Here is a 13571-nt window from a genome sequence, read left to right as displayed (position 1 = left end):
CACTACTTAGTTCCCCCTCTCTTCTCTAAGTGGTTCCCCCCACTCCAGCCAGGGATCAGGGACACTTGTGCTCTACTGTAGGAGCATTATCGCCCTGTCCCCCCGGAAATGTGGTGTAGTGGATGTAGTGTTAGGGTCCTGAGCCGTACTCCTTCCTTACCTGAGAGTGAGATACCACACCTCTGGGTGAGATGCAATACCTCTGTGGCGACCGAACCCTCAGGGGCGCCACATCTGTATGACAGATATGGGAGCAGGAGCAGCGAAACAAAGACCTTCAATCAATTATTGTAAAGAGCCAAAGGTCAACCCTTAGTTCCTAAAAATACAATCCCACATGTAAACTACATAGACCCGCTCCCACTTCCTGTAACAAGAGACAGACCCATCCCTACTTCCTGTAGTGAGACAAAATCCTGCCTGGACATCCTGTGAAGAGACAAAGTCTCACTCCTATTTATTGTAGAGAGACAAAGTCCCACGCCTACTTCCTGTAGAGAGACAAAGCCCCACCCCTACTTCCTGTAGAGAGACAAAGCCCCACCCCTACTTCCTGTAGCGAGACAAAAACCTGCCTGAACATCCTGTGAAGGAACAAAGCCCCACTCCTACTTCTTGTAGAGACAAAGTCCCACCCCTACTTCCTGTAGAGACAAAGTCCCACCCCTACTTCTTGTATAGACAAAGCCCCACTTGAGGTGTAGAGACAAAGTCCCAGCCCTACTTCCGGTGAAGGAACAAAGCCCCACTCCTACTTCCTGTAGAGAGACTAAACCCCACCCCTACTTCCTGTAGAGAGACTAAGCCCCACCCCTATTTCCTGTAGAGAGACAAAGCCCCACCCCTACTTCCTGTAGAGAGACAAAGCCCCACCCCTACTTCCTGTAGCAAGACAAAAACCTGCCTGAACATCCTGTGAAGGAACAAAGCCCCACTCCTACTTCTTGTAGAGACAAAGTCCCACCCCTACTTCCTGTAGAGACAAAGCCCCAGCCCTACTTCTGGTGAAGGAACAAAGCCCCACTCCTACTTCCTGTAGAGACAAAGCCCCACCCCTATTTCCTGTAGAGAGACAAAGCCCCACCCCTATTTCCTGTAGAATGAAAAAGCCCCATCCCTACTTCCTGTAGAGACAAAAACCTGCCTGAACAACCTGTGAAGGAACAAAGCCCCACTCCTACTTCCTGTAGAGACAAAGCCCCACTCCTACTTCCTGTAGAGACAAAGTCCCACCCCTACTTCCTGTAGAGACAAAGCCCCACCCCTATTTCCTGTAGAGAGACAAAGCCCCACCCCTATTTCCTGTAGAATGAAAAAGCCCCATCCCTACTTCCTGTAGAGACAAAAACCTGCCTGAACAACCTGTGAAGGAACAAAGCCCCACTCCTACTTCCTGTAGAGAGACAAAGCCCTACCCATAGAAAGTACCACTTCTACTTCTTGCAGAGAGACGGGCATAGCTACAATAGGTGAAGGGGTTGCATTCACACCAGGGTCATGGAGCCTAAGGTGCCGCTTACCCGATGTGCAGGGCATTTCAGTAGCTTAGGTATCCGTGGTTACGACCACTAACAACTAAATAGCTAATTGTCACTATGTGAGTGGTCATAACCATGGATACCTAAGCTATTGCAATGCCCTGCACATGGGGTAAGCGACATAGCAAATCAAAAGAACTATACTACATTTCTAATTATTATTATTTATTATTATAGCGCCATTTATTCTATGGCACTTTACATGTAATTCTAATTGAATGTATTTGCTAATAGCATTATGTTTTTACATTATTTTTTATAATCCTTGTAGGAGTTATCAGTCTTTGTAGGGTATTCCAATACAGGGAATTTTTCTATTGGTGCTTTTTGTAAATTAGTTACTTCTTCCCCTTTTGAGCGGTGTTACCACGAGCTCACTATCTATTCTGTATTACACATTGAATGGCCACTTTATTAGAGACCCCCAACCATAGGCGGATTATAATGAGGTCAATCCGGGCTACCGTCCGGGGCCCGGGGCTCCCAGGGGCCTGTGGCCAGATTGACCTCATTATAATGTGTGACAGGAGGGCCCGGGAGTTGGAAGATGGAATCTGCTCTGCTGTGTCCGGCGGCGCTGCAGAGGATGACTCACCGGCTGCTGACTGTGTAAGTGCAGGAGAGGAGGCTCCGCTCACCTGCTCCGGCCTCCAGCAGAGCACAGAGCCAGCTTACAGCATGGCCACTGCTCTCCCTGCCCCCTACCCGGGTCTGAATGTTACCTCTCCGCTCTCCCCCTCCTGCCCTGCAATTACACCAGAGCTCTGCAGTCAGGCCTCAAGAGGAGGGGAGGCTGCCCCACAGAGAAGATGGAAGAACCTGCATCATGTACAGAAAGGGTAAGTCCATATATATGTATGTATGTATGTATATGTGTGTGTGTGTGTATCTATATCTATGTATTTGTGGACCATCAGAGGGGCTCACTCGTTGTCGAGGCCTGGGCTGCTTCCCCTGTGCAGGACCGCTGGCACTTCACCTGACATGGCCGTGAGCTGTGCGGCTGCGCCTATAATTGTGCTTGTGCATTGCCCCTGCCGCGCCATTACTGCCAGACACAACCGCACAGCGCACGGCCATGTCAGGTGAAGTGCCGGCAATCAAGCAGCGCCATAGGTCCTACACAGATGCTGTAGAAGCAGCCCAGGCCCCAACGGCGAGTGGGCCCCTCTGATGGTCCAGGGCCATGTCTGTGACACGCCGGCGGCCCTGCACTGAGACATGCCTGAGGAGCTGCTGGACAGGACAGTTTTATGTGTTTATAAGATATGTACGTGTGCATGTGTGTGTGCGCATATCTGCATATCGTGAGTGCTCACGTGTGCTGGCCCGACCGCATCACAGTTAGAAGACACGGCCCTGTATGCTGCCGTATCTGCTAGCATGACGTCATGGAAGGTCCTTTCACACCACCGTGAGCCGCCCAACACACCGGACGCATCGCTGAGGAGACCGGGGGCCATCGGAAGGTAAGTATAATCTTTATTTTTTTTATTTTAAATTCTTTTTTTTACAGGTACTATGGTACCCGGGTCTGGAGGAGAGCCTCCTCTTCTCCAGATCCGGGTACCATCCGCACATTGAAACGCTTAATATCCGCTTGTGCACATGTAGTCATGCGGATATTAAGCGATTCAATGCAAGTTAATGGTGGCAATTACGCTGCGTGTCCGCAAAATTAATGGACATGCTGCGTATTTTTCCGCAATGATAATCCGCAGCGGAAACTTCCGCAGCATGTGCACAGCACATGCGGATTATCATTGGGGAACATGGCAGGTCTTCTACCATGCATTTTTTCAGCGTTTTCGCTGCGGAAATTCCGTGGCAAAAATGCTTGAAAAACGCACAGTGGGCACGCAGCCTATGCGTGTATGTATTTGTCTTTGTATATGTCTGTATGTTTGTTTGTATGTGTGCGGCCTCCTGCTGTACCTGGGGGGGGCGCCGTGCGGCCTCATGCTGTATCTGGGGGGGTCGCCGTGCGTCCCCCAGCTGTATCTGGGGGAGGCGCCGTGCGGCCCCCGGCTGTATCTGGGGGGGGCGCCGTGCGGCCTCCGGCTGTATCTGGGGGGGCGCCGTGCGGCCCCCGGCTGTATCTGGGGGGGGTGCCGTGCGGCCTCCGGCTGTATCTGGGGGGGGGCGCCGTGCGGCCTCCGGCTGTATCTGTGGGGGGCGCCGTGCGGCCTCCTGCTGTATCTGGGGGGGGCGCCGTGCAGCCTCCGGCTGCATCTGGAGGGGCGCCGTGCGGCCTCCGGCTGTATCTGGGGGGGTCGCCGTGCGTCCCCCGGCTGTATCTGGGGGAGGCGCCGTGCGGCCCCCGGCTGTATCTGGGGGGGGCGCCGTGCGGCCTCCGGCTGTATCTGGGGGGGCGCCGTGCGGCCTCCTGCTGTATTTGTGGGGGGCGCCGTGCAGCCTCCTGCTGTATCTGGGGGGGGGGGGCGCCGTGCGGCCTCCGGCTGCATCTGGGGGGCGCCGTGCGGCCTCCTGCTGTGTATAGGAGGATTATGTGAAAGCTCATATTATACAGTATGAGACCCTACATACATAGAGGGATGTCCGCATACTTAATTGTGCTCAATATTAAGTCATACAATTAATATAAAAAAAATAATTATAATTAATATATTAATATTGTGCAGAATTAATTTCACAAGAACTATCACATGATCTATCAAAGGGGGATCATGTGACAAGTCATGTGATACATTAGGTGTGTGTGGGGGGGGGGGCCCATGCCGTCTAAACTGCCCAGGGCCCTTGCTACTCTTAATCCACCCCTGCCCCCAACCCTTTCACCATTGGAGCTTCCTTGCTTGGACGGACATTAAAGCTATGACCTTGGAGTCCCCCATAAAATCTAGTGATCAATTTTCCATAGGTCACTGTCGGTGTGAATCCACATTAGAATAGGAAAATAGAGTAATCTGGAATTAGACATGGTACCATATTTAGTGATAGAATAGCTGGAGTCAAGATTTCACTGCCAATCCTTCTGGAGTTTTCTGTGTTCTTGAGGGACTAACGAGAATAGTAGTTGTGGGTGGTAGGGAACTAAAACGTACCAATTATGTACCTATTACTATTACTTAACATTGATACCTGTAGATGGATGACTCCTTTATATTCTGTCAGGTTGATGGAGATGCCTAAAATAGTTTCTTGGCACCGCCAGCCTCCTCTGATACCTGTAGATGGATAAACCCTTCGTGTCGGGCTGGTGGAGGAAAGGTTTTCTTGACGCACCCTGGCTCCTCTCAAAATTGTGGGTGGATGACCCCTTTTTGTCAGGTTGGTGAAAGTGCAGTAATTTTGCGAAGAAGGTTTTCTTGGAGCACCGTGTCTCCTCTGGTATGTGTGGATGAGTGTCTGGACAATTGGATTGTGGTCTTTCTTCCCTTCATGGCAGCTGTTTTCCCTATGCCAGAAGGACATTTCTCCATGCCACAAGGGTCATGTAGTCATGGATTGGTTCCAAGGATTTTCTTCCAGAGCCCATAGATCTTTATCTTATAGAACATCTCTGAGAAGATTGAAGCTTTGGTCTCTGCTCTCGTTACCTTCTGCAAACTAGTAAAAACACTGAGAAATTCTTTCTTGCATCTGTTTCGTAAGCAATTGACTAAGTGTTGCAAACATTTCCGGCGATTCTTATAAAGATCGATGGTATTAAAGATCCTCTTGTGAGGAGAAGAACTGGAGTTAAAATATCTAGAGACTGAAAGAAAAATGAAAGGGTGTGAGTTAATTATGGTAGCTACCAACACTCAGAAGTCACAAGTGGGGTGTTTAACTCAAATAGCTAAGACTTCAGAATGTGCTGAGTGACGTCAATGCTGCAATCCCATAATCCATCTATATGGGAAGAACGTTGAGGACTGGACTTCCACTCCTTCATGAAGCTTTTCATATTGCTTTCAGTCCTTGAAAAGCTTTCGATGAAACTTCAAGAGTCCATAGATACAATTACAGCTTTCCCACTCAAATCAATGAATAACACACTGCCCGTTTACTATTCGATTGACCATGAGAAGTTCTCCACACTGCCCGTTTACTATTCGATTGACCACGAGAAGTTCTCCACACTGCCCGTTTACTATTCGATTGACCATGAGAAGTTCTCCACACTGCCCATTTACTATTCGATTGACCATGAGAAGTTCTCCACACTGCCCGTTTGCTATTCGATAGACCACGAGAAGTTCTCCACACTGCCCGTTTACTATTCGATTGACCACGAGAAATTCTCCACACTGCCCGTTCACTATTCGATTGACCATGAGAAGTTCTCCACACTGCCTGTTTACTATTTGATTAACCATGAGAAGTTCTCCACACTGCCCGTTTACTATTCGATTGACCATGAGAAGTTCTCCACACTGCCCGTTTACTATTCGATTGATCATGAGAAGTTCTCCACACTGCCCGTTTACTATTCGATTAACCAAGAGAAGTTCTCCACACTGCCCGTTTACTATTCGATTGACCATGAGAAGTTCTCCACACTGCCCGTTTACTATTCGATTGACCATGAGAAGTTGTCCACACTGCCCGTTTACTATTCGATTGACCATGAGAAGTTCTCCACACTGCCCGTTTACTATTCGATTGACCATGAGAAGTTCTCCACACTGCCCGTTTACTATTCGATTGACCATGAGAAGTTCTCCACACTGCCCGTTTACTATTCGATTGATCATGAGAAGTTCTCCACACTGCCCGTTTACTATTCGATTGACCATGAGAAGTTCTCCACACTGCCCGTTTACTATACGATTGACCATGAGAAGTTCTCCACACTGACCGTTTACTATTCGATTGACCATAAGAAGTTGTCCACACTGCCCGTTTACTATTCGATTGACCATGAGAAGTTCTCCACATTGCCCGTTTACTATTCGATTGACCATGAGAAGTTCTCCACGCTGCCCGTTTACTATTCGATTGACCATGAGAAGTTCTCCACACTGCCTGTTTACTATTCGATTGACCACGAGTAGTTCTCCACACTGCCCGTTTACTATTCGATTGACCATGAGAAGTTCTCCACACTGCCTGTTTACTATTCGATTGACCATGAGAAGTTCTCCATGTGAGCCAAAGTCTACAGACGTTTCAACTATCGTAGGAAGAAGAGGTCACTGTGCTCAGTGTCAGTTTATCCTTGTTACAGCTGTGGCTTTTGCACCATGAGGTTTTTCCTAAATGCAATAATGATAGGGGCATCCATGCATTATCGAATATCGTTTCTTGGTAAGGTTGACCCAGGTGGATGGTCTCATTAAAGGGGTTTCGAAGAGAAATATAAGTTATTTTTGACATACCATGCACACTTAACTTACCACGCCACTCACATTTCGACACTGCACGGTCCCCCGCCGGTCTGCTCACTGAATTAACAACATTTGCAGTGTCAAAACAGCTAAAACCAGGCACAAGTTAATCTGCTTTAACCAATTTTATGAGATTGCCTAGGCATCCCTGCCGGGAACCAGCTATACCTCCCGAATTAACCCAGATATCGTTCATGAAAGCTTAGTTCAGCTGTGAATTCATATGTTTTCTACAGGGAGAGAAGGGTAAACCTTTTGATTAAATTCAAGCCCCTTGGTCCTTATCTCAGATGAGTAGGGAGACCCCAAACACATTATATGGTCAGCCCATCCCACCGAAGACTGTGGGTTTGGCCAACTTTTACTGAAGCTTGTAATTGTCTTCTAAATGATTTAGGTAGGTTGATTTTAAACCATTTACCAGCACTGATTGACGATTCTCATGCTCATTGGAGCTCATTTACTCTCCTCTTTGCAAAGGGCCAATGTGAACAGTAGCGTTAATGATACAATCGTCCTGTCCCCCGAACATCATCCTCTGTTTACATAGGATAAACCAGCTTAAAAGTTGCAATTGGAGATGAGTGTTGGTAACATTATTGGTCCGCCTAAATGAAATTTAAGGCATTTCAATTACCTCAAGGTTACCATATGTCTGCTCAACTTGTTAACACACATTTAATGGCATCAAAGTTATCAGCTTTTAATCTTTTGATATGTTCTGTTAGATGAACAACCTAATCACCTGATTAAAATATCGACCTCTACTGTTGGCACAAAACGCAAGTCTCCAACCTCGGTAGTTTTTGGGGTAGTCACCATGCTCACTGGCTGGAGAGTATTGCTACAGCTCCTCACGACTATTCTTAGAGTCCATTTGGTGTGGGCCACATGCTCCTTGGTGTGCCACTATATCTCAAATTCCCTGTAGGGGAACACATGTCCCAGCTTTGCCATCTTCTCCTCTATGACCTTCAGGTTTGGCTAAATTTTTTCTTATCTAGTATATATAACATTTGCTGTAGGCCCCCACTTGCCTGAGATAAGAAATCCTTCTGCCACTTAATTCTTGATTACTTCAGAACCTGCTATCTGACTATGGTCTCCCTTCTTCGCGCGCACACAACCATTTTTCATTGCAGGTCTGCTAACATTAGGACCATAGGTCTTTCTCCTTTCACTACTCTTCCCTATCTGCCTTAACAACCAACCTAGATGAGATTTGTGTAAATAAACTTACGACAGTTTATGTATCTTGCATTCCAGGCATTTCTGGCTTTATGTCCATAGGTAATTGTTGAGTATTGTTCTCTTTGCCACATTGTAGTTGGAGAAATACATTAATACACTTATCAACATTGACATTGCAGGAAAAGTTCTGGAGTCATAGAAATTGCAGACATATTATCAATATGCAAATGATGAAAAAAAAATCCTGTTCAGCCCTTGTAAATATGCCACCAGTTAGCAAAATTCTCAGGGTCCGTACCGCCTAGCAGTACGGACCCGATTTTATAACTCAGAAAGGTAACGGGTCAGGATGGAACAGAGTGCGTGAAACAAAGAGAGTGCCTCGGGCAGGAGTTTCAAGACGATAGTAGCAGAGAAGATAAGTACCGGCCATACTGGCAAACTGGTTCCCTTGAGGGGAAGGAAACGCGGAACCGCGGGTTGAGAGTAGAACTCTCACTAACTGGATTTTAGTAGTGTTCAGGGTGGTGGTGAAGGAAGGTGAAATAGTGGAGATACAGAACAAGTGGGTTAAGAGAAAGGAACTGAGACTGTGCGTGAAAATGCTCGGTATTGTGAAGGAAAAGTTCATTAAGCTGTGTACACGCTACCTACTGTGTATAATCCCCACCAAGTTATCATTCAGTCATTTTTGACTGGTGGACTTGACGCGCCCCCTGGGCCGTGGGGTACCCGGAGCCGGGCCGGTAGGTTCTGGGGGTTGTAGTCACAGTGGCTGTGACCCGATCCGTGACCCAGGTGGTCAAACCAAAGGGCTAGTATTTGTGTATGGTATTTATAATGTCCGACTACGCCACCTGTGGAATGCGGCTAATGGAGGCCGCCGCTGCGGAACAGTCCTCTGAAGCGGGTGGTATAGCAGCGAGGGTGGTATAACTCCCCACAGGAAGAGTGTAGCTTCAGGGCAGTGCGTGTGGATGATGGTGGTTATGGTGCAGGTAGTCAGTAATCAAGACAGAGTCAGATAGTACAGTCCCAGGGCTTTTACTGGTGGCAATTATACAGGTCCCAACGGGAGTACTGGCTAGTGATGAGGGCCTGGTCAGTCTGGGAGCAAGAATAGAGTCCTCCTGGCCAGGTGGAGTTGTAGGCCTGCCGTTCTGACTATACTCTTTTGGCTATTCTGCTTGCAGCTGTGTTGTAGCCCACGTCCCTTAGTGTAACGTGCTGTGCTCACCCGTATGGCTGGCAACTCGGGCCTTGTGGATGCCTCGCTCCTCTGTGGCGGTACTGGTCCCTTTTGCTGCTGAGCCTCCGGGCTTCTGATGGGGGCCAGGAGACCTGCAATCTCTTGCCCTACGGTATCTGCTGCTGGGTTTGCAATCCTCACAGCCTTGGACTCCGGTGTCCGGTGTATGCTCTGGCTAGGATGAGCTATCTCCAGCTCCAGTCCCTAGCTCCTTACTCCTTGGTGTCCACAACTCGACTTCTCACACTGAACTGCAACTCTGGACTCTCCTAACCTCGCCTCCAGACCCAGTTATAAAGGGCAGGATCCTCCCCTTTCTGGTCTGGAGCCAGGATGTGTTACATGTACTGTGTTCCTGACAAGGAAACTCCTGTTTGCTCTCAGACATGGCATTACTACCACTGTGGCAACCAGACCCTCTGGGGTGCCACAGACTCCCTCATTGAACTGTTCAACATCTGGTCTTGGCCAACCCAAGTCACTGGTAACGCGCGGCCTAACAGGGCATGGCGCCCCCATAGCACAAGTTCACAAACCCAGTCAGGATCCCCAACTTCATGGAACACGGCGGGGCGTACCTTGCCCACGGCTACTACCCTGCACCACGTTACAAGAATGTCACCATGCATTTACATTGGAAGTGGGCCTTAGTGGGTAAAAAAAAATCTTTATAGGATAGGTCTAGTTCCAGACTTCTTTGAAACCTTCTGAAGATATTTTTTCGGAAAGTGTATATACCATTTCATTCAACACTGTTTACTAGAATGTGTTGGTAAGTGCTAAGCTGAGACCATCGTAGACGAGCAGAACATCAGTGAATAATATCTTCATGGTAGCTGAAGTTTCGCACTACAGCCAGTCTCTAATTCCTTTATGTTCACGCAGTTGTTGCCAAAATGTTTGTGTGGTGCATTGATGACAGTTCAATTTCTGGTATAATGACGGACTGAAATCAATTCTTGGCTGTTGTTTCGATATACAATGGAAGTCCCATGGAGCAGATTCAGCTCCATTTTCCACATAAACAGTAATGTGAGCATAATACCAGGATGACATTATATGTCCTGTGTGAAGAAGAATGGCAACCTAAAAATAGGAAAAAGAGATATCAGAGATCAACTGATACTCGCCATGTAGTGGAGAACGAAGAATTCTCTGGGCCCTACTGGTTGGACTAATGTCATGAAAGGAGTTATTCACTTTTAGGAAAGTGGCCTCCAATTTGTCCAAGGGTGGGTACAGTGACGCCAGCGCTGATTGGGCACCGGGGTCATGTGTCACTGACTCGCCCAGGGGGATATGGGGGACTCGGTACCCGGGCCTTTACCTTCTTGGGATGTCACGGCAGTCGGCTCCCGGGCACGTACTCTGGGGTCACTCTTTAAAAGGGGCTTGTTGCTTGAAGGGATGAATAACAGTTTTGTCTCGTGACGCCACCTGTGGTTACTGGTAATGGGTACCAGCGCTGCTGCAGACCTCCGGGGGTGATGGGATGGCAGCTGGGATGCTTCAGCTCCCCACAGGCGGAGCGGGCCACCAGGGCAGGGTTGATGGAAGGGATGCAGGTGAGAGGTGGCCCGGTCGGGTCAGAGGGAATGACGGACACGCACACAGGGGATTCGCTTCAGTACCTTTACTGGTGTAACGGCAGGTATGGTCCAGGGTACTCAGTAGGAAGGGTGCACTTCTGGACTCTCCCTAGTGAGCGGGTATAAGGCCTCCTGGTCCGTTTCTTCCTCTCTATAAAGCTCCTGGCCAGCCTGCAACTAGGCCTAGCTTCTGTGCTGTTTCACTCTCTCACCTGTCGGCTTGGTAGTAGAACTTTTCTCTGGCAACCACTATCCCTGGACGCTGGGGCCTTCATGGTTCCTAGTTCTGTAAATGATTATAGCTTCAGGTTGACCAGGACTCTGTAATCCTCCTGGTATGCCGGTTATCCCTACTGGGTGTAGAGGACCCTGTAGGCACGGACCCGGTGTCCGGCTTGTGTCCTGGGGTGAGCTTAAGATGCTCTTCTGCCCCCTTAACTCCTCTCTCCTCTCCTTGCCTCATGCCACACTCGAGGCCCTCAGCACAGCAGCACAACAGGTGCTGCCTCTTCACTGATCTCAAGTGCCAGCACACTCTGCCTACCTAACTCCACCCTCCAGAATATATATCCCTAACAGGGCTCCCTCTGGTGGTATGAGGTGGAAGGTTGGAGGTGTCTGTGTGTAGTAAGGGCCTCTTGTGGAGAAGTCCGTCCATGCACCCTTTTGGGTCCTGCGGTACCTGTGTGTAGCAGGGTGCCAAATCACTACAACCGCACGAAAGCCCCGGGACCCCAAGTACCGACACCGCTGTAACAGTGCCGGCATGGGAGGTGAGTATAGGCTTTTTTATTTTATCAAAGCTAAACATTAAGCTCAAGAAGGGGTTGTCTAAATAGTGGACAATCTTTTTAAGTATTTCACGCAGTTTGGGCCACTTTCCTGAAGGTGGACAACCCCTTTAACTGCTTAACGCTTCAGCAATTTTTCAGCTTTGCGCTTTTTTTTTTCCTTCTCCTCTTCTAAGAGGCACAACTTTTTGATTTTTCCGTTCACACAGCAATATGAAGGCTTGTTTTTTTTTTGTGGGACAATTGTAGTCATATATTTTACTATTCAATGTACTGAAAACCGGGAAAAATAATTTCAAGTTGGATGAAATAGTGAAAAAAATGTTGCCGTCGTTTTTTGGTTTCCTTTTTATGTTGTTCATTGGACGGTAAAAATGACTTGGAAATAGGATTTTTGTGATCTTCAACAGTGATTGTGGTTTGCGTCTCTGATTGTGGTCATCCACCAGAGTTCAGCAATAGGCCTCATCCGACTGAACTGAAGATACACGGTCCTCGTTCTCTGGCCTTGAGGCGAGGAGCGGGTCAGAGTTAACCACTGCCTCTACCCGGTCAAGGTCCTGACCCAAGAAGGCCTGGAGGGGAGCAGAGGAGAAAGGCTCCACAGGCCAAAGGATCCCAGGGGGATACGGACGAAATGGAGTCGCCACCTGTATTTCTTACTCTGGCCTAGTCAGAGGGACTCCTGCTGCAAGAGGGGTGACCGGCCCCCGATATCTGACTTTGTTACTTCACGTCTCAGTCAGAAAAGCCCGGAGGCTTAGTGGATCCCAGGAGGGATACGGATGGAGCGGCATACGCCACCTGTATCTCTCTACCTGCGTTTATCCAGAGGGACCCGGCCTTACACCTTGTTTTAACCACACATACAGTCAGGAGAAGACTTAGTGGGAGAACTCACCAAGGAGAGGAACACACACCAGCGGGGTCTCGACAGGTGCTCCTGATCTACCTGGAAAGTGCTGGACCCCCTTCCTGGTGGCCGCAGTACGCCGCGAGGAGCAGAGGAAAGCTTTGCGGCTAAAGTTCATCTGAATGTGAGTAAAGACCCTGGATGACTTCACACCCCGCTTCAGCCTGTTATTTCCTGCGCGGCACTGCACCCACCATTCCTTCCTCACACTGCCCTGAGGCCTGCTCCGCCTGGGGGGAGCCGTCCCATCTAAGCTGCCTGTAACACCGGCCTCAGTGGACTGAAGCAGTGCTGGTGCCCATCACTGGAAACCGTAGGTGGTGTAGTTGGAAAATACCACTCAACCCTGAAAGCCCATTATATCTTTTATGTGACCGCCCTGGGCACGGACCGGGTCTGGGCCACGACTGCAACCCCGAGACACCTATACTGACCCGGCTCCGAGTACCCCATTTCCCAGGGAGGGCTGAGAGTGTCACAAACTTGGCATAGTTGGCAGGATTGCGTGCCCGCACAACGGAAAAGAAAATCCCCATTGCTGCCGGGTACTGTGCGCCTTTACGCAAAAAGACTGTCGTTTTACACTTCATGTGGCGCAGCCCAAGAAGAATGGATGCCATTATGTGCCAAAACAACAGCGACCAAAGTCCTCCCATCGTGGGCCTGGCTCCCCAATGGCGCCAAAAGTGCAGACCGCCCCCTCCAGCAGAGACAGTCCGCGCAGTGGTGTCCGTCAAAATGGATGGGACGTCCCTGGGAGTGCCCGTCAGCCAGCCGCCTGGGAACCGCCCTAAAAGAAGGAGGAGAGACAGAACACACCTTGCAGCCAAGATGGACGCAGCAGAAGAGAAGTCCTCCGAGGCCTCCGATGCTGTTCCACGAGCTGCCACCTTCCTCGGCATGAAGGGAATATGCCTGACCCCGGAGGAGGCCGAGTTCCTCCGAGGAGAAACCCAGGACTTGACCC

The sequence above is a fragment of the Phyllobates terribilis genome, unplaced genomic scaffold, assembly GCF_046119375.1.
Source record: "Phyllobates terribilis strain yellow unplaced genomic scaffold, ASM4611937v1 Scaffold_25__1_contigs__length_18738178, whole genome shotgun sequence".
NCBI classification, from domain to species: domain Eukaryota; kingdom Metazoa; phylum Chordata; class Amphibia; order Anura; family Dendrobatidae; genus Phyllobates; species Phyllobates terribilis.
The sequence above is the reverse complement of the archived record's forward strand: the minus strand, read 5'-3'. Positions refer to the sequence as shown.